The sequence below is a fragment of the Heteronotia binoei genome, chromosome 5 (assembly GCF_032191835.1).
Source record: "Heteronotia binoei isolate CCM8104 ecotype False Entrance Well chromosome 5, APGP_CSIRO_Hbin_v1, whole genome shotgun sequence".
Lineage (NCBI taxonomy): Eukaryota > Metazoa > Chordata > Lepidosauria > Squamata > Gekkonidae > Heteronotia > Heteronotia binoei.
The window spans coordinates 9565292-9591332 of record NC_083227.1 but is presented as its reverse complement, the minus strand read 5'-3'; positions in this window follow the sequence as shown (position 1 = coordinate 9591332).

Sequence of the window (26041 nt, the reverse complement as noted above, 5' to 3'; positions counted from 1 at the left end):
CCTGTCCTGTTGACCACTCGCTCTCCTGCCGAAGACAAGGGATACCCAGAACCAGGAAAAGGCTGTCTCCCAAAAATCAGAGCAGATGAGCGGGTACTTTTACATCTTTATTTTAGCAGATTTAGTGTATGCTTTCTTTTAGCATAGCATATCAGAGGTGGCCAATGGTTCTGACCCAGAAGAGAGAGGATTGTCCACCTTCAGGGGCTGGCGGCACCCCACGATCAACAATCCCCCAGCCAGGGAAGATCCACCCCCTCTCTGCTCCCAGGGGGAAGAGGAAGCATTTCCCACGGAAGGTGCGTCCAGGCAGAATTAAGTGTCCAATCATGCACAGAGCCCTCCCCCCAATGAACAAGGAGGGGACATTTCTGAGCAGCCTACTAGGTAAAGCTCAGGATTATTATTATTCCTATTTATGGTCCACCTTTGTCAGGGGCAAGAGGCAGACTACAAGTATGATAAAAAGCAGCGGGAAAGAAACAGGGAAACGGGCAAGCAGAAACGCCTCTTAAAAGGCTACAAGACAAATCAGTGTGGAATAGACAGGGGAAATGTTTGGATGCCACAACAGAGAGGCAGATGGTCAGATTCGGAAAAACACAAGAGGGTGTCTTGCTGTACTTTAAAGATGAACTTAAGTCTGAAAACACTAAACCCCCTTCGGAGGGAGTGAGCCCCACAAAACTCAAGGGGACTTTTCCCCTGAGGAAACCTGTCCCGAGGACCACCCTGTTTCTGAAGCACATTAGAACCCCCATCAAGAGGTCTGTGTGTGATAATTCACAAAAAGAACAAGTAGGATTCTGAAGAGGCAGCACAGAAATATTCAAAATAAACAAACGGGGGATAATTCCCTTTGTGCTTCTCCAGCTTTTGTGGTAGGCTCAGCGAAGCAAGAGTGAGTGGCCACAGCACAGAGCATCCCGTGCAATGCATGACAGAGCAGGGGCTCAGAAACTGGGTCTCCCTGGTCCGAATCCAACACTCTCTCTAACCGCAATACCACACCTGACTCTCAGAAACGACTGTGAGAAGCCTTTTGACTGAGGGAACACAACTCATGGTTCACTGTATTCTTCTAGGTCTGAATGGACACAAGGGTCTTCTTGTGCACCCACAGTTAGCTAAATCAGGAAGCCAACAAGGACTGTGGTTGTGAACGTATCTGAGGCCTGGGCAGACATCTCCCATCCTCTGATATGGGGGCAACTGGTCTTCAGGTAATTGTCTGCCTTCTCAAGTGCTGTGGCTAGCTGGGCCCAAAGAGATCACTTTGGATGGTGCCCCTGGCAGGTGTCTGGAAGGCCACGATGGGCACAAGGCCAACCCATCTACTGAGCCCCAGTACTGCCCCGGCACTCTTGGGGATTGTGGCCCCCAAAGGGGCTGCGTGGCCAGCAAACTGGCCCTTAAGTCAAGTCTGGAGAAGCTGTTAGAATGGTGCCTGTCTAGGATCTGGGGGATCCAGGTTCAATTCCCTCCTCTTCCTGGGAGAGGGATCCCCAACCAGTCCATCACCCCCTGCCTCGCCCACCATCGCACTCTCCACATCTCTTCCACAAATGCCCTTTTGCAGCCTCCAGGGCCCGAGGAAAGAGAAGGAGGGAGGGATCCCCACAAGGACTGAAACCTCAAAGATGCAGAACCCACCAAAGGGACTGCACATTTAGGGAAGGTGGAAATCTAACAATCCCAAACATTTGGTCCTTGGATGCTATATTTTAAAAAATCCTTGCCTTCTCTAGTTTATAACTTTCCTGAAAATAGACATTCCCAAGGTTTGAAAGGATCTGTTGAAAGGATCAACTGGGACTGTTGAGATGGTGGGGGGGGGAGGGAGCAGTCAGGCATATAACATGGGAGCACACGTGGATGACCCCCTTCCCAAACCACCCCTTTTTGAATAATTCACAACCTCTCCAGATCCCGTCTTGCCTGGCCCAAACTCAACTTCTGCACGGGGGGTGGGGTCTTCTTCCCTCCCCTCAAGCACAGGCCACTGTGACGGGCTGCATCTTTATGCAAGGGTCAAAGACTTGCACTGGATGGAACTCTCAGTGAGTGACAGGTGGCAGAACTCACTGTGATTGGCCAACAGCCTCTAACTGTCAAACAGTGACAGTTGAGAGAGGCGGTTAGAGAGAGCTCGTCAGTGGGAGGGGCAAGGCTTTTTTTGAGCAGGAACACAGTTCTGGCCGACTTGGTGCCAGGGGGTGTGGCCTAATAGGCCATTGAGTTCCTGCTGGTCTTTTTCTACCACAAAAGCCCTGTGGGAAACAATGGTGACACCAGGGGGTGTGGCCTAATATGCCAATGAGTTCCTGCTGGGCTTTCCCTATCAAAAAAGCCCTGGTGAGAGAAGTTGATAACTAGTCAGCCAGGGTGAAGTGGGCGACACCCACACCATTGAGGTTATTTTTAATGAGTGTTGTCTGGCTGAGGGAAACACACTATCTTATAAAATAATAAGCTGCCTGTAAAGGAGTTCTGTGCTCAGTTTTGTTTCTGCCTGCCCACAGAGTCTAATCCTAGAAACCCCTGTGCCTATTTCACCCCTTCCCAGCCAATCTGTTTGAATAAATTGAATTCTGGATTTTAAAACTGGGCAAGGTATGACACAAATAAGTGGTCCGCTTTGCCCCTCCGGCCCTGGCTCGTCTCAGGCACTTTTTTGGGCCCAGACTCTAGGCCTCTCCATGAGGGGACATGTGGAAAAGGCAAGTCATTGTAACTAAATAGAATCACAGAGTTGGAAGGGACCTCCGGGGTCATCTAGTCAAACCCCCTGCACGCTGCAGGGAGTATAAACAAAAATCACCCAGAGGTGGGTGGGCATTCGAAAGGTGTGCAAAGGCCCTTCCAGCCTTGGGAAAACAAAACTGGCATCTCCCGGCAGGTTCTGTCCCAGAAGGCGGTTCTGGAAGCCCAAACCAAGCCCCCTCCACCTTGCACAAGAAGACAAAAGGTGGCCAAGTTGGTCTGACTATGAGGCCACCTGATCCAGTATCCCCTTTCCAACTGCAGCCATTCAGATCGTAGAATCACAGGGTTGGAAGGGACCTCCAGGGTTATCTATACCAACCCCAGTGGTTCAGGGTCCCAGGCAGCCACAATGGCCCACCCCACAGCAAAAGCTGGGAAACAGCGGCCATCTTATTTATCAGCCTCTGTTCTTTGTTCCTCTCACCCTGAGGCAAACCAGCAAAGCGCCTTCCACACCTATGGAAGCTAGCAAAGCTACAGGAGATTGGTCAAGTGCCCAAAATTCATGGCCACTCCCCAAATCCATTCTGACAAAAACCTCTGGTGAGCTGGCTATTTTTGGAGGGGGGGGGTGGTCCTAATAAAAGGTTTTAGGTGGCTTCTGTGGCCAACATAAAAATCCACGGAAAAAGTTCCAAGACCCAATAGGAGGGAACTCAGGGGCCTTTCCCGCACCCCCCCAGCCCTTCAAGAACTCCTTCTGCACCCCACCCCAGCCTGATCTCTTGGTGGAAAAGTCTGGATGCCACAACAGACAGGCAGATGGTCAGATTTCTATAAACACAAAAGAGAGTGTGGCTACACACTAAAGAGGAACGAATTGAGTCTGAAATCCTAAACACCTTACGAGGGGGTGAGCCCCATGGAACTGAAGGGGACTTTCTTCCAAGGAAACCTGCTTAAATGACTGCGTCGTTTCTCCAGCAGATGCATCTGCACGCTAGAACCCACCTCAAAAGGTCTGCACAGGGTTGTGTGCTCATTCACAAGAACAGCGAGACTATGACGAGGCATCATGGAAATATTCCAAAGAAACAAAGTGAGGATAATTCCCTATCTGTGATTCTCCAACTTTCCCCCTTCACCACAACTCTTGGTGGTGGGTTCAGTAGCTAAGCAAGACAGACCAGCTAAAGACCCCCGCCTCCCATCCCCAGATTCATGACAGAGCAGGGGCTTGGAAACCGCGTCTTCCTGGTCTAGCACTCTAGAGCCAGTTTGGTATAGTGGTTAAGTGTGCGGACTCTTATCTGGGAGAATGGGTTTGATTCCCCACTCCTCCACTTGCAGCTGCTGGAATGGCTTTGGGTCAGCCAGAGCTCTCGCAGGAGTTGCCCTTGAAAGGGCAGAGCTCTCTCAGCCCCACCCACCTCACAGTTTGGTGTGGTGGTTAAGTGCATAGACTGTTATCTGGGAGAACCGGGTTTGATTCCCCATTCCTCCACTTGCAGCTGCTGATGTGACCTTGAGTCAGCCATAGCTCTTGCAGAGTTGATCTTGAAAGCACAGCTTCTGGGAGAGCTCTCTCAGCCCCACCCGCCTCACAGGGTGTCTGTTGTGGGGAGAGGAAGGGCAGCTGCTCTGAAACTATTCAGAGAGAAGGGTGGAGTATAAATCTGCAGTCGTCTTCTTCTTCAGGGGGGGTTTGACAGCATTTAGGGGCGCTCCCCTCGTTTCCTGGGATTGAATCCCCCTCCTGCTGCTGGACTTTGGCCAGGCCTCCGCCCCAGAGTGCTTTTGAACACCTCAGCTGAAGAAAAGGGAGTCCCCAAAGAGCTCCAGATGGAAAAGAGCAGGGCTTTTTTCTTTCTTTCTTTCTTTTTTTTTAAGCAGGAACGCACAGGAACGCAGTTCTGGCTGGCTTGGCATCAGGGGTGTGTGGCCTAATATGCAAATGAGTTTCGACTGGGCTTTTTTGCAGAAAAAGCCCTGTGTGAAGCAACGGTGACATCGGGGGTGTGGTCTAATATGCAAACGAGTTCCTGCTGGGCTTTTCTACAAAAAAAAAGTTCAGGAAAAGGGAAAAGAAACCCCCCCCCCCCGTTTCTGAGCCACAGTCAGGGAAACTGATCACACGGCGATACCCCCCACCCACCCCCGGTTTTGCACAGGATCCCCAGTGCAAATTCTGCCCTCTCTCCCCCCCAACACCTGAGAGCTTTGGAACCCCGGAGGGAGGGACTCACCGAAGCATCCCACCGCCAGCAGCAGCAAAAGGAGGGCGACATCCCTCAGGAGCAGGAGAGCCCTCGGGTGTGCCAAACCCATTGGGATCCAGAGCGAGACTGCAGGTTGCAGCGCTCTCGAGGCGGCCAAGAAATCAGGTGAGAGTCGAGATTGGCCAAGGCAAGGGATTGCTCTCCAATCGGAAAGAGGCGCTCCGAAAACGTCACGAGTCGCTGGGCAGACCCGTCTCCGGTAGCCTGAGCTCGGTTCCTCTGTGAAAGAGAAAGCTGTCTCTGAACTTTCCGCGCGGGGGGGCGGCGGGGCTCCTTTCCTCCTCGGACTTTGCACAGACGCGGAAGGAAGGAGGCCCTTAAGACGATGCTGATTAGACTGATTAAAACAACCGTCCTTCACTAAGTCAACCCCAAATCTAACTAAAAGCCCAAATAAGAATCTTGGCTTAAAATGATGCTCTTCTTACCCGGAGCCACTAAAGTTGGAGTCCAGGAAGACCAACAAAGTTCTATTCAGGATGGAAACTTTTGTGTGCTAGAAGCACACTTCATCATCAGAAAAGAGTGTGGGGTGGAATCAGTGGCGGGCTGGGTCTAAAAATATTGGTTGCCAGCCAGCAGGCATAGTAGTTGCACAGCTATAAGGCTATCATTTAATTGCTGTAAGAAATAAATAAAAATTTCAACAAACAGAGAAGTGGGGAAAAGGTACAATCAAAACATTTGAAAAATTAATAAATATATTTGTCGTTACAGTGCACATATATTGTACATATTATTGGCAGTCTGCAGTAGTTACTAAATGTAAATACAGATTGCATTTTCTCCAGGGGAGCCGATCTCTGCCAGCTGGAGATCAGTTGCAAAAGCGGGAGATCCCCAGGCCCCACCTGGAGGCTGGCAACCCTAAATACAGCGTCAATTTTAGTTGGATTACAGTAGGAATTGTGGAACGTCTGTTATGTTTTCAAGCTACTAAAAGGTCATTCACCTTTTTAATATGTTGTCTAACATTTAAGGGGCAAGCCGACACCCTGGCCAGTCTGCCACTGGGCGGAATTATAAATAAATAAAAATAAATAAATAAAATAGAATAAAAATAAATAAATAAATAAATAAATAAAATTAGCAGTCCTGGAGTGGGCAGGGAATTCGTATGCAAAATCCTGAAAGTGCTTTTAGCACACTGAAAGAATAATAAGTTGGGGGTCTGGGAATCATAGGTCTGAGTTAACTGGGCAGGGAAAAAAATAGCAAAGGCAATAACCGTCAGAACTGGAGACTGATGATAGCTATGTCATTAGGTTTCTTAATTGTTAAGAGCCATTAATTGGAGTTTGTTGTAATGTTTCATTTGTCTCATCTAAAGCAAGGATTAAAAATAACATTTTCCTGTAGAATGAAGCTGGGGTCTACTCTGTTCATATACTAACATCAAAATACATTAATACAGTGGATGTATACCTCTCAAGTATGTTAAGCTGACAGCATCCTTTTCTAAGAGTAGTTCTGTCAGAGGGATTTCTACTCTGTTTTATTGCATAAGATCACAGACATTATTCTGATGCACTACTCTGAAAAAGGACATATATTGGAATACAGTGGATATATAGTGAGAATGGGTTAACATATGTAATGAGATAAGAAACCAATATCCCTGTTCAGTCCTGGAGAGCTGTTTGTTCCACGTTTCACAATAACTGATAATGCAGCAATTTTCCTTTCTGAATTTGCATTCTGTTCATGAAGGTTCTTTGCAGTAAAACAGCTACTTTGAGATCACCCACTGAATATTCTGGAAGGTTGAAATGTTCTCCTGTGGGTTTCTCAGTTTTGTAATTCCTGATGTCAGATTTGTATCCATTTATCCTTTGGAGTAGGGTTTGTGCTGTTTGCCCTATGTAGAGAACTGAAGGGCATTGTTGGCACTTAATGGCATATAGACTTTTGGAAGACAAGCAAGTGAATGAGCCTGAGATGGTGTAGTTAATGCTGTTAGATCCAGTTATTGTGTTGTCTGGGTGTATGTGGCAGCAAAGCTGGCACTTGGGTTTATTGCAAGATCTGGTACCAATGTCCATTTCAATGACATAAGAACATAAGAGAAGCCATGTTAGATCAGGCCAATGGCCCATCCAGTCCAACATTCTGTGTCACACAGCGGCCAAATACACACACACACACACACACACACACACACACACTGTGGCTAATAGCCACTGATGGACCTCTACTCAATATTTCTATCTAACCCCCTCTTGAAGGTGGCCATGCTTGTGGCCGCCACCACCTCCTGTGGCAGTGAATTCCACATGTTAATCACCCTTTGGGTGAAGAAGTACTTCCTTTTATCCGTTTTAACCTGCCTGCTCAGCAATTTCATCGAATGCCCACGAGTTCTTGTATTGTGAGAAAGGGAGAAAAGTACTTCTTTCTCTACTTTCTCCATCCCATGCATTATCTTGTAAACCTCTATCATGTCATCCCTCAGTCGACGTTTCTCCAAGCTAAAGAGCCCCAAGCGTTTTAACCTTTCTTCTTAGGGAAGGTGTTCCAGCCCTTTAATCATTCTAGTTGCCCTTTTCTGGACTTTCTCCAATGCTATAATATCCTTTTTGAGGTGCGATGACCAGAACTGCACACAGTACTCCAAATGAGACCGCACCATGGGAGGCTGCCCCTGCCTCCCATTTCTGGCATTCCAAGGAGGTCTCCCATCCGAGTACCCTGCTTAGCTTCCGAGATTGGACGAGATCGGGTTGGTTTGTGCCACCCAAGTCAGAGTAGTCCTCGTTTCTCCAAGCTTAAAGAGCTCTTTATGAGGCTTTGAAAACTGTCGGGTCTGAAATCCAGACCAGGTGCATGCAAGAGAGCCAGCAGAACAGTTTGCAGTTGGTAGGGCTTGGAAGTCCTTCACCTGGCCCCGGGTGTGAGGCCTGCAGCATTATCAGTTTATTCTCATCTGGATGGGTGGAGCCCCAGAATTTACATGGCTGGGGAGATAAGGAACAGGAACTCCGAGCTGGGTTTAGAAACGGCCTGGGCCTTCCCCTCTCTTGCACTCTGGTGACTCATCTTGTTGTCAGTTCCACAAACACGCAGGGACATAAGGGCGCCCTCTGGTGTCCACAGAGAAAAGGCCGCTTCTTCCCACTCAGCTGATTTCCCAGAAAAGCAGCCAGGCGGAGGGTGGAGCTGCAGGGCGGGACTCCTCCCCCACTTCCTTTGAAGGGGGTGTTTAGAGGCATTTACCGGTAGTTATAATGAGAAGCTGCTGGGACTGCGATTGAAGGGAGAGGGAGGCTTGAGGCGTGGTGCTCTGTTTGCCTGCAGCATGAGAAATCGCCACCTGGGGCCATTGCTCAAGATTAAAGCCACTTTATGTGCAGTTTTGAGCCCCGTGGCGCAGAGTGGTAAAGCTGCAGTCAAACTCTGTTCCGAGTTCGATCTCAGTGGAAGCTGGGTTCAGGTAGCCGGCTCCAGGTTGACTCAGCCGTCCATCCTTCCGAGGTCGGTCAAAGGAGTCCCCAGCTTGCTGGGGGGAAAGTGTAGATGACTTGGGAAGGCGATGGCAAACCATCCCGTAAAAAAGTCTGCCGTGAAAACATTGTGATGTGAAGTCACTCCAGAGTCAGAAATGACTGGTGCTTGCACAGGGGACTGCATTTTTTTTAATGTGCAGTTTTGCTTTTCTGGTTTTTGTTTGTTTGGTTGTTTGCTTTAGGGTTTCCATATTTTGAAAAGCAAACAAAGAGGACAGGTTTTCCAACTGCCTACTTCAAACATGTGTGACCACTATGACAAATCTCATTTTAAATACCCTGACGGCTTTAAGTGGTGATAATTTATTTTAGGTGCTATGTAACAGCAGTATATCGAAGTACTAGACAAGTTTCTTGATCATCTTTGCCGTCGCAAGCTACGCTCAGGCAGGCCAATTTGTGTTAAGGTGCAAGTGCATGCTTCAGGTGATTGCTAATGCCTAGCAATATTCCTAAACTTCCAACACACAAAAGGACAGACACCACAAAAAGAGGACACCTGGTCACCCAATTGGTTGAGGCTCAAGACATAAGAACATAAGAGAAGCCATGTTGGATCAGGCCAATGGCCCATCCAGTCCAACACTCTGTGTCACAGAAGAACATAAGAGAAGCCATGTTGGATCAGGCCAATGGCGCATCCAGTCCAACACTCTGTGTCACAGAAGAACATAAGAGAAGCCATGTTGGATCAGGCCAATGGCCCTTCCAGTCCAACACTCTGTGTCACAGAAGAACATAAGAGAAGCCATGTTGGATCAGGCCAATGGCGCATCCAGTCCAACACTCTGTGTCACATAAGAACATAAGAGAAGCCATGTTGGATCAGGCCAATGGCCCATCCAGTCCAACACTCTGTGTCACATAAGAACATAAGAGAAGCCATGTTGGATCAGGCCAACGGCCCATCCAGTCCAACACTCTGTGTCACATAAGAGAAGCCATGTTGGATCAGGCCAATGGCCCATGCAGTCCAGCACTCTGTGTCACATAAGAACATAAGAGAAGCCATGTTAGATCAGGCCATTGGCCCATCCAGTCCAACACTCTGTGTCACATAAGAACATAAGAGAAGCCATGTTGGATCAGGCCAACGGCCCCTCCAGTCCAACACTCTGTGTCACACAGTGGCAAAAAAAATTATATATACACACACAGTGTGGCTAATAGCCACTGATGGACCTGTGCTCCATATTTTTATCTAAACCCCTCTTGAAGGTGGCTATACTTATTTATTTATTTATTTAATGGACTTATATCCCGCCCTTCTCACCGAAGTGTCTCAGGCGGCTCACAACATAATGATTCATACAGTTCCATTTAAAACAGTTACAGATACAATAAAAGCATAGTTAATAAAACAAGATAAAATAAAACCAGCGGTCTATAAGAGCATTTTGTTCCATCCAAAGATGTTCCATCCAAGTATCAGTTAGGTGTTATAGGCCTGCCGGAAGAGGGCTGTCTTGCAGGCCCTGCGGAACTGCCCTAGGTCCCGCAGGGCCCGCACCTCCTCCGGCAGCTGGTTCCACCAGTAAGGTGCCGCTGTTGAGAAGGCCCGATCCCTGGTGGATTTTAGGCGGGCCTCCTTTGGCCCAGGGACTACCAGCAGATTTTGTGAGCCGGAACGTAGTACTCTCTGGGGAACGTGTGGGGAGAGACGGTCCCTAAGGTAGGCAGGTCCTAGGCCATATAGGGCTTTAAAGGTAATGACCAACACCTTGTACTGGACTCGAAATGTTACTGGCAGCCAGTGCAGATCCCGGAGCCCCGGCCGAATGTGCTCCCATCTTGGGAGCCCTAATAGCAGCCGGGCAGCAGCGTTCTGCACCAACTGCAGTTTCCGGGTCCGGCACAAGGGTAGCCCCATGTAGAGGGCATTACAGTAGTCCAACCTCGAGGTGACCGTAGCATGAATCACTGTTGCTAGGTCGTCGCGCTCCAGGAAGGGGGCCAACTGTCTCGCCCGCCTAAGATGAAAAAAAGCGGACTTGGCAGTGGCTGCTATCTGAGCCTCCATCGTCAGAGAAGGCTCCAATAGCACCCCCAGGCTCTTGACCCTGCCCGACGCTGGCAGCGGCGCGCCGTCAAAAACTGGCAGGGGGATTTCCCTTCCCGGGCCGCAGCGACCCAAGCAAAGGACCTCTGTCTTCGCTGGGTTCAGCTTCAACCCACTCAGCCTAAGCCACCTAGCCACTGCCTGTAACGCCCGGTCCAGATTTTCTGGGACGCAGGCGGGCCGGCCGTCCATAAGCAGATAGAGCTGGGTGTCATCCGCATATTGATGACAACCCAGCCCATACCTTCGGGCAATCTGGGCAAGGGGGCGCATATAGATGTTGAATAACATCGGGGAAAGTACCGCCCCTTGAGGCACGCCGCAATCAAGCGTGTGTCTCTGGGACAGTTCCTCCCCAATCGCCACCCTTTGTCCCCGACCATCAAGGAAAGAGGAAAGCCATTGCAAGGCCAGCCCCTGAATCCCAGCGTCGGCAAGGCGGCGCGCCAGAAGCCGATGGTCGACCGTATCGAACGCTGCCGATAGGTCCAACAACATCAGCACCGCCGAGCCGCCTTGATCCAGATGCCGCTGAAGGTCATCCACCAGGGCGACCAGCACCGTCTCCGTCCCATGGCCCGGGCGGAAACCAGATTGGTAGGGGTCAAGGATAGAAGCATCCTCCAGGAAACTCTGTAGCTGCAACGCCACTGCCCTCTCAATAAGTTTGCCCAAAAAGGGCAAATTCGAGACCGGCCGATAGTGTGCCAATTCGGCCGGATCTAATGTTGTTTTCTTCAAGAGGGGACGGACCACCGCCTCCTTAAGCGCTGATGGAAAACGCCCCTCCAGTAGGGATCTATTTATGATATCCCGTATAGGATATCTTAGCTCCCTCTGGCAGGTCTTAATAAGCCAAGAGGGGCATGGGTCCAATTTACAAGTTGTCGGGCGTGCAGATAGGAGGATCCTGTCAACTTCTTCCAGGCTGAGCGCACTGAAGCCGTCCAGTACGCAGTCCGAAGACAGGCACGGAGCCTCAGGTTCGCTAGCTGTATCTAATATGACAGGGGAGTCGGAACGGAGCGATGCGATTTTATCCGCAAAAAAATTCGCAAAAGCCTCACAGCCAATTTCCAATTCATTAGAGTTTGGTCTGCCCTGTGGCAGTGTTGTAAGGGTCCGAATTGTGTTGAACAGTTGTGCCGGGCGCGAAATTGCGGACGCAATCTCCGCCGCAAAGTATGTTTTCTTTGCGGCCTTGACTGCCATCTCATAGGACCTCATAAACTCTCTATAAGATGTTCGAGTCGCTTCGTCTCGAGTACGCCGCCATTGCCTCTCTAGTCGTCTGAGTCCCCGTTTCAACCGCCGCAACTCCTGGTTATACCAGGGTGTTGGCCTTGAGCGAGGGCGCAGAGGACGCCTAGGTGCAATCTTGTCGATGGCCCCAGCGAGCCTATTATTCCAGGACTCCACCAGGTCATCGAGGGAATCGCCAGGGGGGCAGGGATCCCGCAGAGCCGTCAGGAACCGTTCCGGGTCCATCAGGCTCCGCGGGCGAGCTAAAATAAGCTCGCCGCCCAAACGGGTTTGGGGTGGGACGTCCACACGAGCCTTGAGGGCATAGTGATCCGACCATGGCACTGCTATAGAAGCAAGATCGTTCACTAAGACTCCCGACGCGAAGATCAAGTCTAACATGTGACCTGCCTGGTGGGTGGGTGTCGTAACTACTTGGGAGAGTCCTAGTGTCGCCATGGAAGACACTAGGTCCATCGCCTGATTGGAGGCCACGTCATCGGTGTTAGAGACAATTTGTATGCCTCCCCTGGCCCCTCCAGGAGATGCAAAGAAAAAGAGCTGTCAGTCGGGAGTCTCCTTTGAAGTATACAACTTTATTGATATCAAGAAAGAGGGGAGTCGCTTTTCAACGAGCTCCCTGATTAGTTCCATACATACCCTTTTATCCTTTACTCCTGGCCGATGAGTCCCTCCTCCTTTCCCCATAGGCTGAGGTACTTAGAGGGTACAGGCTACCCGGCACGCCTACTTCATCCCCTCCTTGATATGTACCCCTCCCGTTACATACATTGCATGTGCATTTAAATTTACTTTTCCCCGAGGTGGGGTGTGTCAGTTAATATTCATTACTTGATTACGCCTGCGTACTTGCTGCTGATTAATTTCTATTGCTGATTAATCTCTATTATTAATCTTACTGTTGCCATGGCTTGTTCAGCCGTGTTATTTCTTTTCGGTTTCTGCGTTTTAACAATGGCTACTACCCCTGTGCTATGGTTACTAAATGTTTGTACCCGGTTCTGCTCCTTGCACCTTAACAATCACTAAGACATTACATTTGGTTCCTCCTGTTTCAGCTCATTTCATTATTTCACTCCTCTCAATCCCTACTCTTTTATTTTCACCTGAGCTGAAACATTCTCAAACTTTGCAACCATCAGCTGAGCTTGCCCTTTCTTGGTATGCTTCTTTATTGCTGACTGGCAAGCACTGCTACACACCGGCAAGCAGTGGAGACAACAACAACAGATGATGCTGATTACCACTATGATCATACCGATCTGCAATATGCTCTTGAGCCACCCCCAGTCTGGTAACCAGGAGGTAAGCCAGTTCCAGGGACTTTGTATTCCTTCATAGTTTTCCTTTGAAGTAGTTTGCATTTCTTGTAAGTGCATTTCTATGCTTTTGTTTAAATCATGAAACTGCACATGACATTGTGTTCCTATCACCTTGCAGAATCCTCCTTGCTGTGCTAACAAATAGTCTAGGGCCATCCGATGTTGTAGCTGGATTTGACTTAATTCTTCTATCTCAGTTTGCAATTCTCTGATGACCTTCCCTGTTGCATTCACCGTTTTCTCTAGTCTACAGGTCAGACCTATTATGCTTTTACGATTTTCTTGTGCCACTATTCCTGGATAGGCTCCTAATGTTAAAAGACCTGTTATTAATCCTCCCCCTATGCGGCTGCCTGCATCATCTGAGAGCTGATGGCCCACAATTACTTCATCTTTGCAATTTGTTCCTAACTGTCCGTCTCTGGGACCGAGGTGATCTTCCCTTTTTACCCGGGAATGCTTGGGCAACACCTGTACTGGGAATGTTAAGAATCCTATCCCAACACATGCCCCTCTCTTGTACCCAGGGTGATAATTAGTGGCCCATTTATCAAAGAAAAACCACAGGTTGGGATCTTTTATTTTCATCCCTGAACATATACTACCTTTACCTGAATAATCAGCCTGGAACATTGGTATGTCAGGAAAAATATCTCCCAAAGTTGTCTTGCCCCACAGGAGAGTTTTGTTCCCCCGTGTATGATTTCCTGGTTTTGACAACCAGAAGTAGTCTGTGCAAGCGCTGTAGTTACTCAGCTTGCTCATTCTTTCTTGTGCCTGGTTGAAGCCTGGCACTATAGAGTTCCATACCCCACTATGAATGCAACAGAAACATAAGCCTGGGGTCAACTTGCTGTATCTAAACCACCTTAATCCGGTTTTTCCTATTTTTGAGGGGGAGACAAACAATATTTCGCGTTCTGATCATTGAGATAATGCTTGTAAGGACCCTACTACTAATGGGGGGCTCACTTATTAGTCCAGGTAGCAGACTCAGCGTGGCTACTGATGTGGGATGCTCATAAATTAATCTAGAGCTTTTCCCATGCTGCTGAAACATATAATGAGCGTGGCGGATCCAGGTGTTTCCTCCAGTTCCAGGACATTGGACCTTAGAGATCAGTATTATTAACAGAAGTTTTTGTAAAATCAGATACAATCTTCGACATGATAGGGTCCAGCCACCTGTCATTCTGGTAAACCTTAACCTTATATGTGTTACACAATCTCCCTTTTGCAACCTACTCCAAAGTTCTAATAATGTATCAAACGATATGAATTATATAAAGCAATATTTTTAGAGTCCATTCAACACTTAGAAAACTTAAATTAAAAGTTATTTGTTTGTGATTTTATGCTACTGTTCAACAATTTTATTTATCAGCCATGTAATTCACTGCTGCTGGAGCCTCTTTCACCACGTGTAATACATCCAGCCACTCTCTGCTGTGCCAACTGCTGTTTACGTTGTTAGTGTCACCTGGCAAGGTTCTAACCACTGCTGAGACAACGGCCTTTCCTTTCCAGTCTTGACTAAAACCCAGTCACCCAGTCCATGTTGGTGTAGGGACAGCGTTCGCATCAGCAAGGCTTTTCTGCTGAAGAAAGAAAACAGCACGGACAGTAGCTGATCCAAATAACACATAATAACTCAGCCAGTTATTCCTGACTGAGGCAAACTTTTTAGCAGCATTTTGATAAATAGAAGTAGGTATATCAAGGTAGAGTAACTGATAGCCTTCCTCCTCAAGGCAGTACAATCCACTTTTATACACCACACACACAATATAGGTTTTATTTAAAAATTTCCTAAACATACAAATTTCCTATATCCATCTTGGCTTGAACTCCCTGATACTTCCCTTCATACAACCACTTTAACACTTATTTAATTAATGGCTTGGAGAGCCACCCTTTTTCCTTTTACAGTCTCTTACACAAATTATACCTTAAGTTTAACTAAACTTTATAATGCCACTTTTCCCAAAACCCTGTTATTGTTTCTTCTTTAGCTTTTTTTTTTTTAACTGCCATATTAGTTAGCTTATTCTCTATAACCTTATCCAAAAATTAAATCTGATACCTGCACACACATAATAACTAACTGTTCTGTTCCCTTTGCTTCACCAATCCTTAATTCTTCTGATATTAATTTTATCAGGGGTATTGTAAAAAAAAATAGTTGGTGGATTTCATCCAGGGATTGTTATGCAGTTGCACCTATTTTTCAATAGTCAAGGTAGCTAGATGGGGAGAAAGAGATGGTGCCATCAGAAAAGTTCAGGAGCTGCTCTCCTGTGAGCTCCTGCTAAATTCAGGATCTGAATTCCCCACCTTTACTGGTTAGCATTTTCATTTTCTTTTTCCCCTACAAAATGTTTAAGAGTTTTATTAACCTAAATAAACTACCCTTTCTCTTTAATAGAGTTTACATTTGAAAACATGAAGTACAGGTTTGGCCAGACCATCCCAAATTAATTATTCCTGCCATTTGTTCCCCCTTGTTCCCTTTATATCGTTGCACCTTTTCTCCTCTACTGCTTGGAAAGAACCAGCACTTCCCTGGAGTAGAGGAACATCTTTTAGATTTGGTTAGCTTTTTGGTCTGGAGGTTTTGTAAATTTTACATTATCATGTTTCTCCATTCCTTGTTCTTTAAAAGTCTCCAGATTCCAAATATAAAGTTAGTTTTACATTTTAGAAATCTGGAATTTGTCATAACTAGCATTATTCTGTTTTATTGCTTATAAACTACTATTAAAAGTATTTCTCAACAAAAGTTATTTCTCTAGGCAGCACACAAGGTTGCCATTAAAACTTTGAGTCCGCTTAAGATAATGTTATTTCCTCTGGGGGTCCAATTCAGATATCTCACTTTTTATTCCACAACTTCTGATATAATAGTGCATTTTTTTTTTAATAGTGCATAATTTTAACCCTACCAATGTTCCTTTTAAGCTGCCGAGTACTGGCAGTTGTGCTCTGGGACTACTTTTACAAAAAGTGTGAGCTGAAGGCTAGAAATCCATGAGCCTGCCCATGCCAACTCATCTTAAAGGGAACATTGGCCCTCACCCTTTTAGAGTTAAAGCATTATGTTGTTTATAACCAATGACATAAACATTGCACTTTCTTCTCCCACTAATTGTGCTTCAACAACTTCCTTGTTTATTTACAGAACATTGATAAAAACCAGGTTTAAAAGCCGTAAATACTTAAAATTAAAAACTTAACAAAACTGGAAACAACCGGCTTTTGAAAGAGTAACATTAGGGGAAAAATAATTTATCTACAACTGTCCTTTTACTTTATAAAAACTTTTTTTTAAAAAAAACTCTCATCTTACATTCATTCTGAATACTTAACTCTGCTTTGTTTTAAGGCAAACCTCTGTTCAGCAAGAAAAAAAATCCTTGGAGAAAGAACCTGGTTTCTCCATTTTAGCTACATATTGTATTGTTTCCTAACATTCCAAAAGGAGGGGCTAGGACTTGGAGGATGCCAGTCTCCTGGCAGGAGAAAGGCTCAAAGTTTGGTCTATAAAAGGTTTTGCCAAACAATGTACAAGGAAAGCAACTGAATCTGTTTTAGTTACTCAAAATATGTACACCAAAGTAAACTCGTAACTCTTATCACCACTTTAAAAGAAAGAAATCCTTCCTAACACTTTCAGCTATTTTAACCTTCTATGCCACAGTTATCCTGCTAAACTCCAACCATGAAAGCGAACTTTATTTTAACACTTTACTACTTTCCAAACACTTTTAATCTCTGACTATACAGACAGCACTCTCTTTATAATGTATTTCTTTATAATGTTCCAACAACATTTCCAAAGTAGTTTACTTATGCAACGCAGAACTTACACTTTTCACTAAGTGTAAAGATATGTCACTTCTTTACAAATACCAAATACTAACAAGAACAAAAGAAGGGAAAAGAAAGGAGAAGGAAAAAATATTCCAACAGAGTGGGGGGGGGGGTTGACCAGTTCTCTCCCCTCTCTGTTTCCCAACACTCATTACTATAAATACTTTCTTTACTACAAGAGGATTATCTGACAAAGATCACCCAATAACCATGTCCAGGTTGAAGTTCCTGGAATACTTTAAGAATGCAGCTGCAATCTAGAGAAATTGCAGGATGTCTCCTGGCTACACCTGGAGACTGGTATCCAGACTTGAACATGAACATATGAAGCTGCCTTATACTGAATCAGACCCTTGGTCCATCAAAGTCAGTATTGTCTACTCAGACTGGCAGTGGCTCTCCAGGGTCTCAAGCTGAGGCTTTTCACACCTATTTGCCTGGACCCTTTTTGGAGATGCCAGGGATTGAACCTGGGACCTTCTGCTTCCGAGCAGATGCTCTACCACTGAGCCACTGAGACTTTAGCCAAGAGAGTTACCTTTGGTGTGGCCACACCAAAAGCAACCATTTCTTTTTGTTTTTCCCTTTTAAATTTCATCATGCAGACCAGTGATCCTGGTTGAGGCATCCATGCCCCCACGTAACTGGATTCCTCATTTCAAGGCCTCCTTTCATTAATATAAATGTTTAACAGCTGTCTCACTGTTTCATCAAAGCTACCAAAGGGAGGCCAGATAAGTCCCCGCAACTTATACTTTGGCCACACAAAAACAGAGAAGTTCACCATCTTCTCCTTATTCAAACAGTCTAAGACTATCCTTCTAGCTTCTTTAGCATCAGTGCTAAATGACTGTCTGCCTGTATCTGGGGGACTCCCTAAGCCTCCCCGTTACCCTCTTTAAACTGAGAACTTCTATTTCCCATTTGCCGCGGTCTTACCTTAACTAGACGGGACGTCCCGATTTCCAAGTTTGTGCGAGCTCGTCTTTCTGGCAGGCCCCTCCTGCCTGGCAGGCCCCTCCTGCCTGGAGCGTCACCGACTGACTGCGATCTACAGTGTCACGGGTCTTGAGCTGTCTCCAATCCCAGCCAACGGAGATCCAATGGGTCGTGAAATACTCACGAGGTGCACCTTCCCAATTGGAGTTCGCTGAGTGGGCTGGCGACAGGTCACGTGATCCCGGACGAGAGCCCCCAATTGTTAGAGACAATTTGTATGCCTCCCCTGGCCCCTCCAGGAGATGCAAAGAAAAAGAGCTGTCAGTCGGGAGTCTCCTTTGAAGTATACAACTTTATTGATATCAAGAAAGAGGGGAGTCGCTTTTCAACGAGCTCCCTGATTAGTTCCATACATACCCTTTTATCCTTTACTCCCGGCCGATGAGTCCCTCCTCCTTTCCCCATAGGCTGAGGTACTTAGAGGGTACAGGCTACCCGGCACGCCTACTTCATCCCCTCCTTGATATGTACCCCTCCCGTTACATACATTGCATGTGCATTTAAATTTACTTTTCCCCGAGGTGGGGTGTGTCAGTTAATATTCATTACTTGATTACGCCTGCGTACTTGCTGCTGATTAATTTCTATTGCTGATTAATCTCTATTATTAATCTTACTGTTGCCATGGCTTGTTCAGCCGTGTTATTTCTTTTCGGTTTCTGCGTTTTAACAATGGCTACTACCCCTGTGCTATGGTTACTAAATGTTTGTACCCGGTTCTGCTCCTTGCACCTTAACAATCACTAAGACATTACATTTGGTTCCTCCTGTTTCAGCTCATTTCATTATTTCACTCCTCTCAATCGGCATGAACATTGAAGTCACCCAGGATCAAAAGCCTCGGGTGCTCCAATGCCCATCCTGCTGCGGCCTCCATCAGGGATAGTAAGGCGCTGGCCGGTGCGTTAGGCGGTCGGTACACCAGCCAGATCGCCAACCCCTCCCCAACATCCCACGCCAGGCCGGCACATTCAATGCCCCTGATCTCCGGAGTCGGGAGGGCCCGGAAGGAGTAAGCCTCTCGAATGAACAGGGCCACCCCTCCCCCCCGCCCGCTAGTCCGCGACTGGTGAAAGACCGAGTATCCTGGGGGCGCCATCTGGGAGAGAGCTACAGTCTCCCCATCGCGGACCCAGGTCTCGGTCACGCATGCCAGGTCCATGTCCTGCTCAAGCAGGAATTCCCGAAGGAAGGAGGTCTTATTATTGATGGACCTGGCATTACATAACACCAGTGACGGAGGCGAGTAATTTCGCCTTGTCCCCCTACCTGTCACCATCGGGATGGGACGCAGGCTGGAAGGTGGTCGAGCACTATCTTGTCTCGACCCCCTTCCCTTCCATTTCCGCCTGTTCCCACCGTCATACCTTCCCCTCCCCAGGAGTACCGGAATCCCCAGACCAATCATCTCTCACTGGTACCACCAGTCCTTCCACTGACAGATATTCAAAAATTTGTCTCTTCTCAGCCCTCCCACCTCTAAATCATTTATGAATAAGTTAAAGAGCATGGGACCCAGTACCGAGCCCTGCAGCACCCCACTGCTTACCGTCCTCCACTGCAAAGACTGCCCATTTATACTCACTTGTGGCCGTCACCACCTCCTGTGGCAGTGAATTCCACATGTTAATCACCCTTTGGGTGAAGAAGTACTTCCTTTTATCCGTTTTAACCTGTCTGCTCAGCAATTTCATCGAATGCCCACGAGTTCTTGTATTGTGAGAAAGGGAGAAAAGTACTTCTTTCTCTACTTTCTCCATCCCATGCATTATCTTGTAAACCTCTATCATGTCACCCCGCAGTCAACATTTCTCCAAGCTAAAGAGCCCCAAGCGTTTCAACCTTTCTTCATAGGGAAAGTGCTCCAGCCCTTTAATCATTCTAGTTGCCCTTTTCTGGACTTTCTCCAACGCTATAATATCCTTTTTGAGGTGCGGCGACCAGAACTGCACACAGTACTCCAAATGAGACCGCATCATCGATTTATACAGGGGCATTATGATACTGGCTGATTTGTTTTCAATTCCCTCCCTAATAATTCCCAGCATGGCGCTGGCCTTTTTTATTGCAATCGCACACTGTCTTGACATTTTCAGTGAGTTATCTACCACGACCCCAAGAGCTCTCCCTTGGTCAGTCTCTGCCAGTTCACACCCCATCAACTTGTATTTGTAGCTGGGATTCTTGGCCCCAATGTGCATTACTTTGCACTTGGCCACACTGAACCGTATCTGCCACGTCGACGCCCACTCACCCAGCCTCAACAGATCCCTTTGGAGTTCCTCACAATCCTCTCTGGTTCTCACCACCCTGAACGATTTAGTGTCATCCGCAAACTTGGCCACTTCACTGCTCACTCCCAACTCTAAATCATTTATGAATAAGTTAAAGAGCATGGGACCCAGTACCGAGCCCTGCAGCACCCCACTGCTTACCGTCCTCCACTGCGAAGACTGCCCATTTATACTCACTCTCTGCTTCCTATTACTCAGCCAATATTTGATCCACAAGAGGACCTGTCCTTTTACTCCATGACTCTCAAGCTTTCTAAGGAGCCTTTGATGAGGAACTTTATCAAAAGCTTTCTGGAAGTCAAGGTAAACAACATCTATCGGGTCCCCTTTGTCCACATGTTTGTTCACCCCCTCAAAGAAATGTAACAGGTTAGTGAGGCAAGATCTTCCCCTACAGAACCCATGCTGAGTCTTCCTCAATAACCCGTGTTCATCAATGTGCCTACTCATTCTGTCCTTGATAATGGTTTCTACCAACTTTCCCGGTATTGAAGCCAGACTGACTGGCCTGTAATTTCCCGGATCTCCTCTGGAACCCTTTTTAAAGATGGGGGTGACATTTGCTACCTTCCAGTCCTCAGGAACAGAGGGAGATTTCAATGAAAAGATTACAGATTTTTGTTAGAAGATCCACAAGTTCAACTTTGAGTTCTTTCAGAACTCTCGGATGTATGCCATCTGGACCCGGTGACTTATTAGTTTTTAATTTGTCTATTAGTTGTAGGACCTCCTCTTTTGTCACCTCAATCTGACTCAGGTCTTTCAACACCCCTTCCAATATTAGTGGTTCTGGGGCGGGCAAACACTTCTCATCTTCCACGGTGAAGACAGAGGCAAAAAATGCATTCAGCTTCTCAGCCATTTCCCTATCCTCCTTCAGTAATCCTTTTACCCCATGGTCATCCAAGGGCCCCACTGCTTCCCTGGCTGGTTTCCTACTTCTAATATATTTGAAGAAATTTTTATTGTTGGTCTTTATGTTTTTTGCAATATGCTCCTCATAGTCCCTTTTTGCCTGCCTGATCACAGTCTTGCATTTGATTTGCCACTGCATGTGTTCCCTTTTATTAATCTCACTTGAACTGGTTTTCCACCGCTTAAAGGAGTCCTTCTTACCTTTTACAGCTTCCATTACTTTGTTTGTTAACCATGCTGGCCTCTTCTTATACCTGTTTGTGCCTTTCCTAACTTGTGGTATGTATTTTATCTGAGCTTCTAGGATTATATTTTTAAATAGTCTCCAAGCTTCCCCAAGGGTTTTGACCGTATTTACCTTTCCTTTCAGTTTCCTCCTAACATGCCTCCTCATCTCAGAGAATTTACCCCTTTTAAAGTTAAACGTGGTTGTGGCGATCTTTTTGGGCAACTCCGTATTTATACAAACGGTGAAATCAATAACATTATGGTCACTGCTCCCAAGTGGTATGATCACTTTTACATCTCTCACCAAGTCTTGGGCATTACTTAGGACCAGATCCAGGATCGCCCCACCCCTGGTAGGTTCTGAGACCATCTGCTCCATAGCACAGTCATTGAGAGCATCAAGAAACTCAATCTCTTTCTCTCGACCAGAACACATATTGACGCAATCAATCTGCGGGTAGTTAAAATCACCTATTACGACACAGTTTTTACGTTTAGCCGCTATCTTTAATCCTTCCATCATATTATAATCGTCCTCTCTCTTTTGATTTGGTGGGCGATAACAAACTCCCATAGTTAAATTTCCTTTTGGGCCCTCTATTTCAACCCAAAGCATTTCTAAAAGTGAATCTAATTCTCTGACCTCAGTCTTACTGGACCGTATATCCTCTCTGACATACAGAGCCACCCCACCTCCAACCTTTCCCTCCCTATCCTTCTGATATAACTTATATCCAGGAATCACCGTGTCCCACTGATTCTCCTCATTCCACCAAGTTTCTGAAATTCCCACAATGTCTATGTTTTCTCCCAACACTAAACATTCCAATTCACCAATTTTACTTCGGACACTTCTAGCATTTGCATACAAACATTTATAATTTCCCAGGCAAGCTAGGCCCGCCACCTCCCTCCTGCCGCCTCGAGACTCTGGCAGACAATCCATACTGTTTGTCACCATCACAGTGGACAACTCTGATCCGTTACCCGGTAGAAAAATAGAAGCCAACCCGTCATCTCTTTGAGACGAGTCCTCCCGAACCAGAGACATTCCATCTCCTGTCAGCTTTCCCCCACCTTTTTGATTTTAAGCGCCAGCAGCCTGGTTCCATCCGGAGACAAGTGGAGACCGTCTCTTTTGTACAGCTCCCGCTTGTTCCAGAGAAGCATCCCAGTGCCTAACAAACTTAAACCCTTCCTCCTTACACCATCGTCTCATCCACACATTGAGACTTCTAATTTGCGCCTGTCTCTCCTGCCCTGCACGTGGAACAGGTAGCACTTCCGAGAAGGCCACCTTGGAGGTCCTGGCCTTAAGTCTCCCACCTAGCAGCCTAAATTTCTCCTCCAGGACCTCACGACTGCATTTCCCCACATCGTTGGTGCCAACATGCACCACGACCACAGGCTCCTCCCCAGCACTGTCTATCAGCCTATCTACTACACTCGTAATGTCCGCTACCTTCGCACCAGGCAGGCAAGTCACCATATGGTCAAGACGCGGTTTTGCCACACAGCTGTCTACTTGCCTAAGGATCGAATCACCAACTACCAAGAGCCCCCCTCTCCCCCTGCCCAGGGATGGTTCCTTGGCGCGAAAGGATACCCGCTCACCAACCGAAGAAGAGGTCCCTTCTGAGGGCGCATTCCCCTTATCCTCAGCACGCTGCCCTGTTCCCTCTCGACCCTCACGCTCTCTGGCAGCAACGGGGCTGCCACGTTCAGAGCGGGGCTCATCTAATACGCCCCAGAGAGTCTTTCCCTATTGCCTAACTGACCGTCTCTGCTTCTCCAGGGCAGTCACCTTGGCCTCAAGGGTACGAACTCGTTCCCTGAGGACCAGGAGCTCCTTACATCGAGCACACACCCAAGACTTCTGTCCTGTGGGCAGATAGTCATACATGTGACACTCAGTGCAAAACACTGGAAAGCCCCCACCCCCCTGCTGGCATTCTACCTTCATGATATATTTAACGAGGACTGTATATTTTATATATATATATATATATATATATATATATATATATATATATATATATATAAAATATACAGTCCTCTTTAAATGCTGTTGTTTACGTGGCTCCCCTTCTGGAAGGTCAACTTACCTTCTTGGGAGAACAAGGAAATCAGGGATCTGGGTTCCTGGTCCTTAGGGAGCCCCCAGGCAAAAAGCCACAGGCCAAGAGCCCTTTGGCAAGGCGCAGCTTAAAATGCAAAGAGGGTGGAGCAGACCACTCCCAAGCAATCATCAACAATCATTCTCAATCACTTTCACCTTTAGCCCACTCACCCAAACATACAGCAGTCGCCCAGCTATCACAACTCAGCCTTTTCAGCAGTCACACAAGCCTCAGAATGAAGTCTTTCAAAACTCAGAAATTCTCAGCAACTTCTCCAGCTGTCTCAGCTTATCAGAGCTGCTCTGCTCTGTTCTGCTCCTCTCAGGCCTCTGTGAGATGTGCTCAGACTTTGGCAAGGCGCAGCTTAAAATGCTGTTGTGGAGACATGTTGTGGAGAGTGTGCGGACTCTTATCTGGGAGAACCGGGTTTGATTCCCCACTCCTCCACTTGCACCTGCTGGAATGGCCTTGGGTCAGCCAGAGCTCTGGCAGGGGTTGTCCTTGAAAGGGCAGCTGCTGTGAGAGCCCTCTCGGCCCCACCCACCTCACAGGGTGTCTGTTGTGGGGGAGGAAGGGAAAGGAGATTGTAGGCCACTCTGAGCCTCTGTCCTTGAAAGGGCAGCTGCTGTGAGAGCTCTCTCAACCCCACCCACCTCACAGGGTGTTTGTTGTGGGGGAGGAAGGGAAAGGAGATTGTAGGCCGCTCTGAGCCTCTGTCCTTGAAAGGGCAGCTGCTGTGAGAGCCCTCTGCAGCCCCACCCACCTTACAGGGTGTCTGTTGTGGGGGAGGAAGGGAAAGGAGATTGTAGGCCGCTCTGAGCCTCTGTCCTTGAAAGGGCAGCTGCTGTGAGAGCCCTCTGCAGCCCCACCCACCTTACAGGGTGTCTGTTGTGGGGGAGGAAGGGAAAGGAGATTGTAGGCCGCTCTGAGCCTCTGTCCTTGAAAGGGCAGCTGCTGTGAGAGCCCTCTCATCCCCACCCACCTCACAGGGTGTCTGTTGTGGGGGAGGAAGGGAAAGGAGATGGTGAGCCGCTCTGAGCCTCTTTGGAGTGGAGTGCGGGATATAAATCCAATATCATCATCATCTTCTTCTTCTTCTTCTTCTTCTTCTTCTTCTTCTTCTTCTTCTTCTTCTTCTTCTTCTATTATTATATGGGTGAGGAGTTGTTTGAGATTGGAGTGGGCTTGTCTCTGTGTGAGAAATAGTGTTGCTAAATCCAGTTCAAGAAATATCTGGGGACTTTGGAAGTGGAGCCAGGAGCCAGGTCCGGAGCAAGGGTGTGACGAGCATAATTGAACTCCAAAGGGAGTTCTGGCCATCCCATTTAAAGGGACAGCACACCTTTTAAATGTCTTCCTTCCATTGGAAATAATGAAGGATAAGGGCACCTTCTTTTGGGGCTCGTAGAATTGGTCTGATATTTTTGAAACTTGGAGGATATTTTGGAGAGAGGCACTGGATGCTGTACTGAACATTTGGTGCCTCTACCTCAAATAGCAGCCTCCCCAGAGCCCCAGGTACCTGCAGATCAATTCCCCATTATACCCTATGGGGATCAGTCTCCATAGGGAATAGTGGAGTGCCCAGCAGACATTTCCTCCCCCCACACACACTAGGTCTTTTTTAAAGGGTATTGTGGATTTGGTTATGTGTGACCTTGGAAGGAGTTGTTTTAATCTCCTTCTAATCAATGGTTACTTTCAGCTTCACTAGGAGAGTCAGTTTGGGTTGACTGGGTCTTCCGGGATGCCCATTTTTGGTTGTCATCAGCCAGCTGAGGGGGATTTATACTGTCTCCCCAAACCTCTTAGTCATTGTTCTTTTTTTGGGGCAAAAAGCCATCCTGCTTACCGGCTGGTGATTATGGGACTATGTAAGTAGTATTTAGGGTTGCCAAGTCCAATTCAAGAAATATCTGGGGACTTTGGGGGTGGAGCCAGGAGACATTGGAGGCAGATCCAGGAGCAAGGGTGTGACAAGCATAATTGAACTCCGAGGGAGTTCTGGCCATCACATTTAAAGGGACAGCACACCTTTTTAAATGCCTTTCTTCCATAGGAAATAATGAAGGATAGGGGCACCTTCTTTTGGGGCTCATAGAATCGGACCCCCTGGTCCAATCGTTTTGAAACTTGGGGGGTATTTTAGGGAGGGGCACTAGATGCTATACTGAAAATTTGGTGCCTCTACCTCAAAAAACAGCCCCCCCCCCCCAGAGCCCCTGATACCTCCAGATCAAGTCCCCATTATACCCTATGAGAATTGAACTCCACATAGGGAATAATGAAGTGCCCAGCAGACATTTCCTTCCTTCCCTCCCTCCCTCCCCCTCCCCCAGCCCTGTTTCTGGGGTCTCTGAAGCAAGGGGTTGGCCTCTCTACTCAGAGTTGCAGACAACGTCTTCAAAGTAACACAGACACCCCATCCCAAGAGGAAGCCTGTCCAATCGGAGACTGAAGCCTGTCCAATCGGAGGTGGAAAG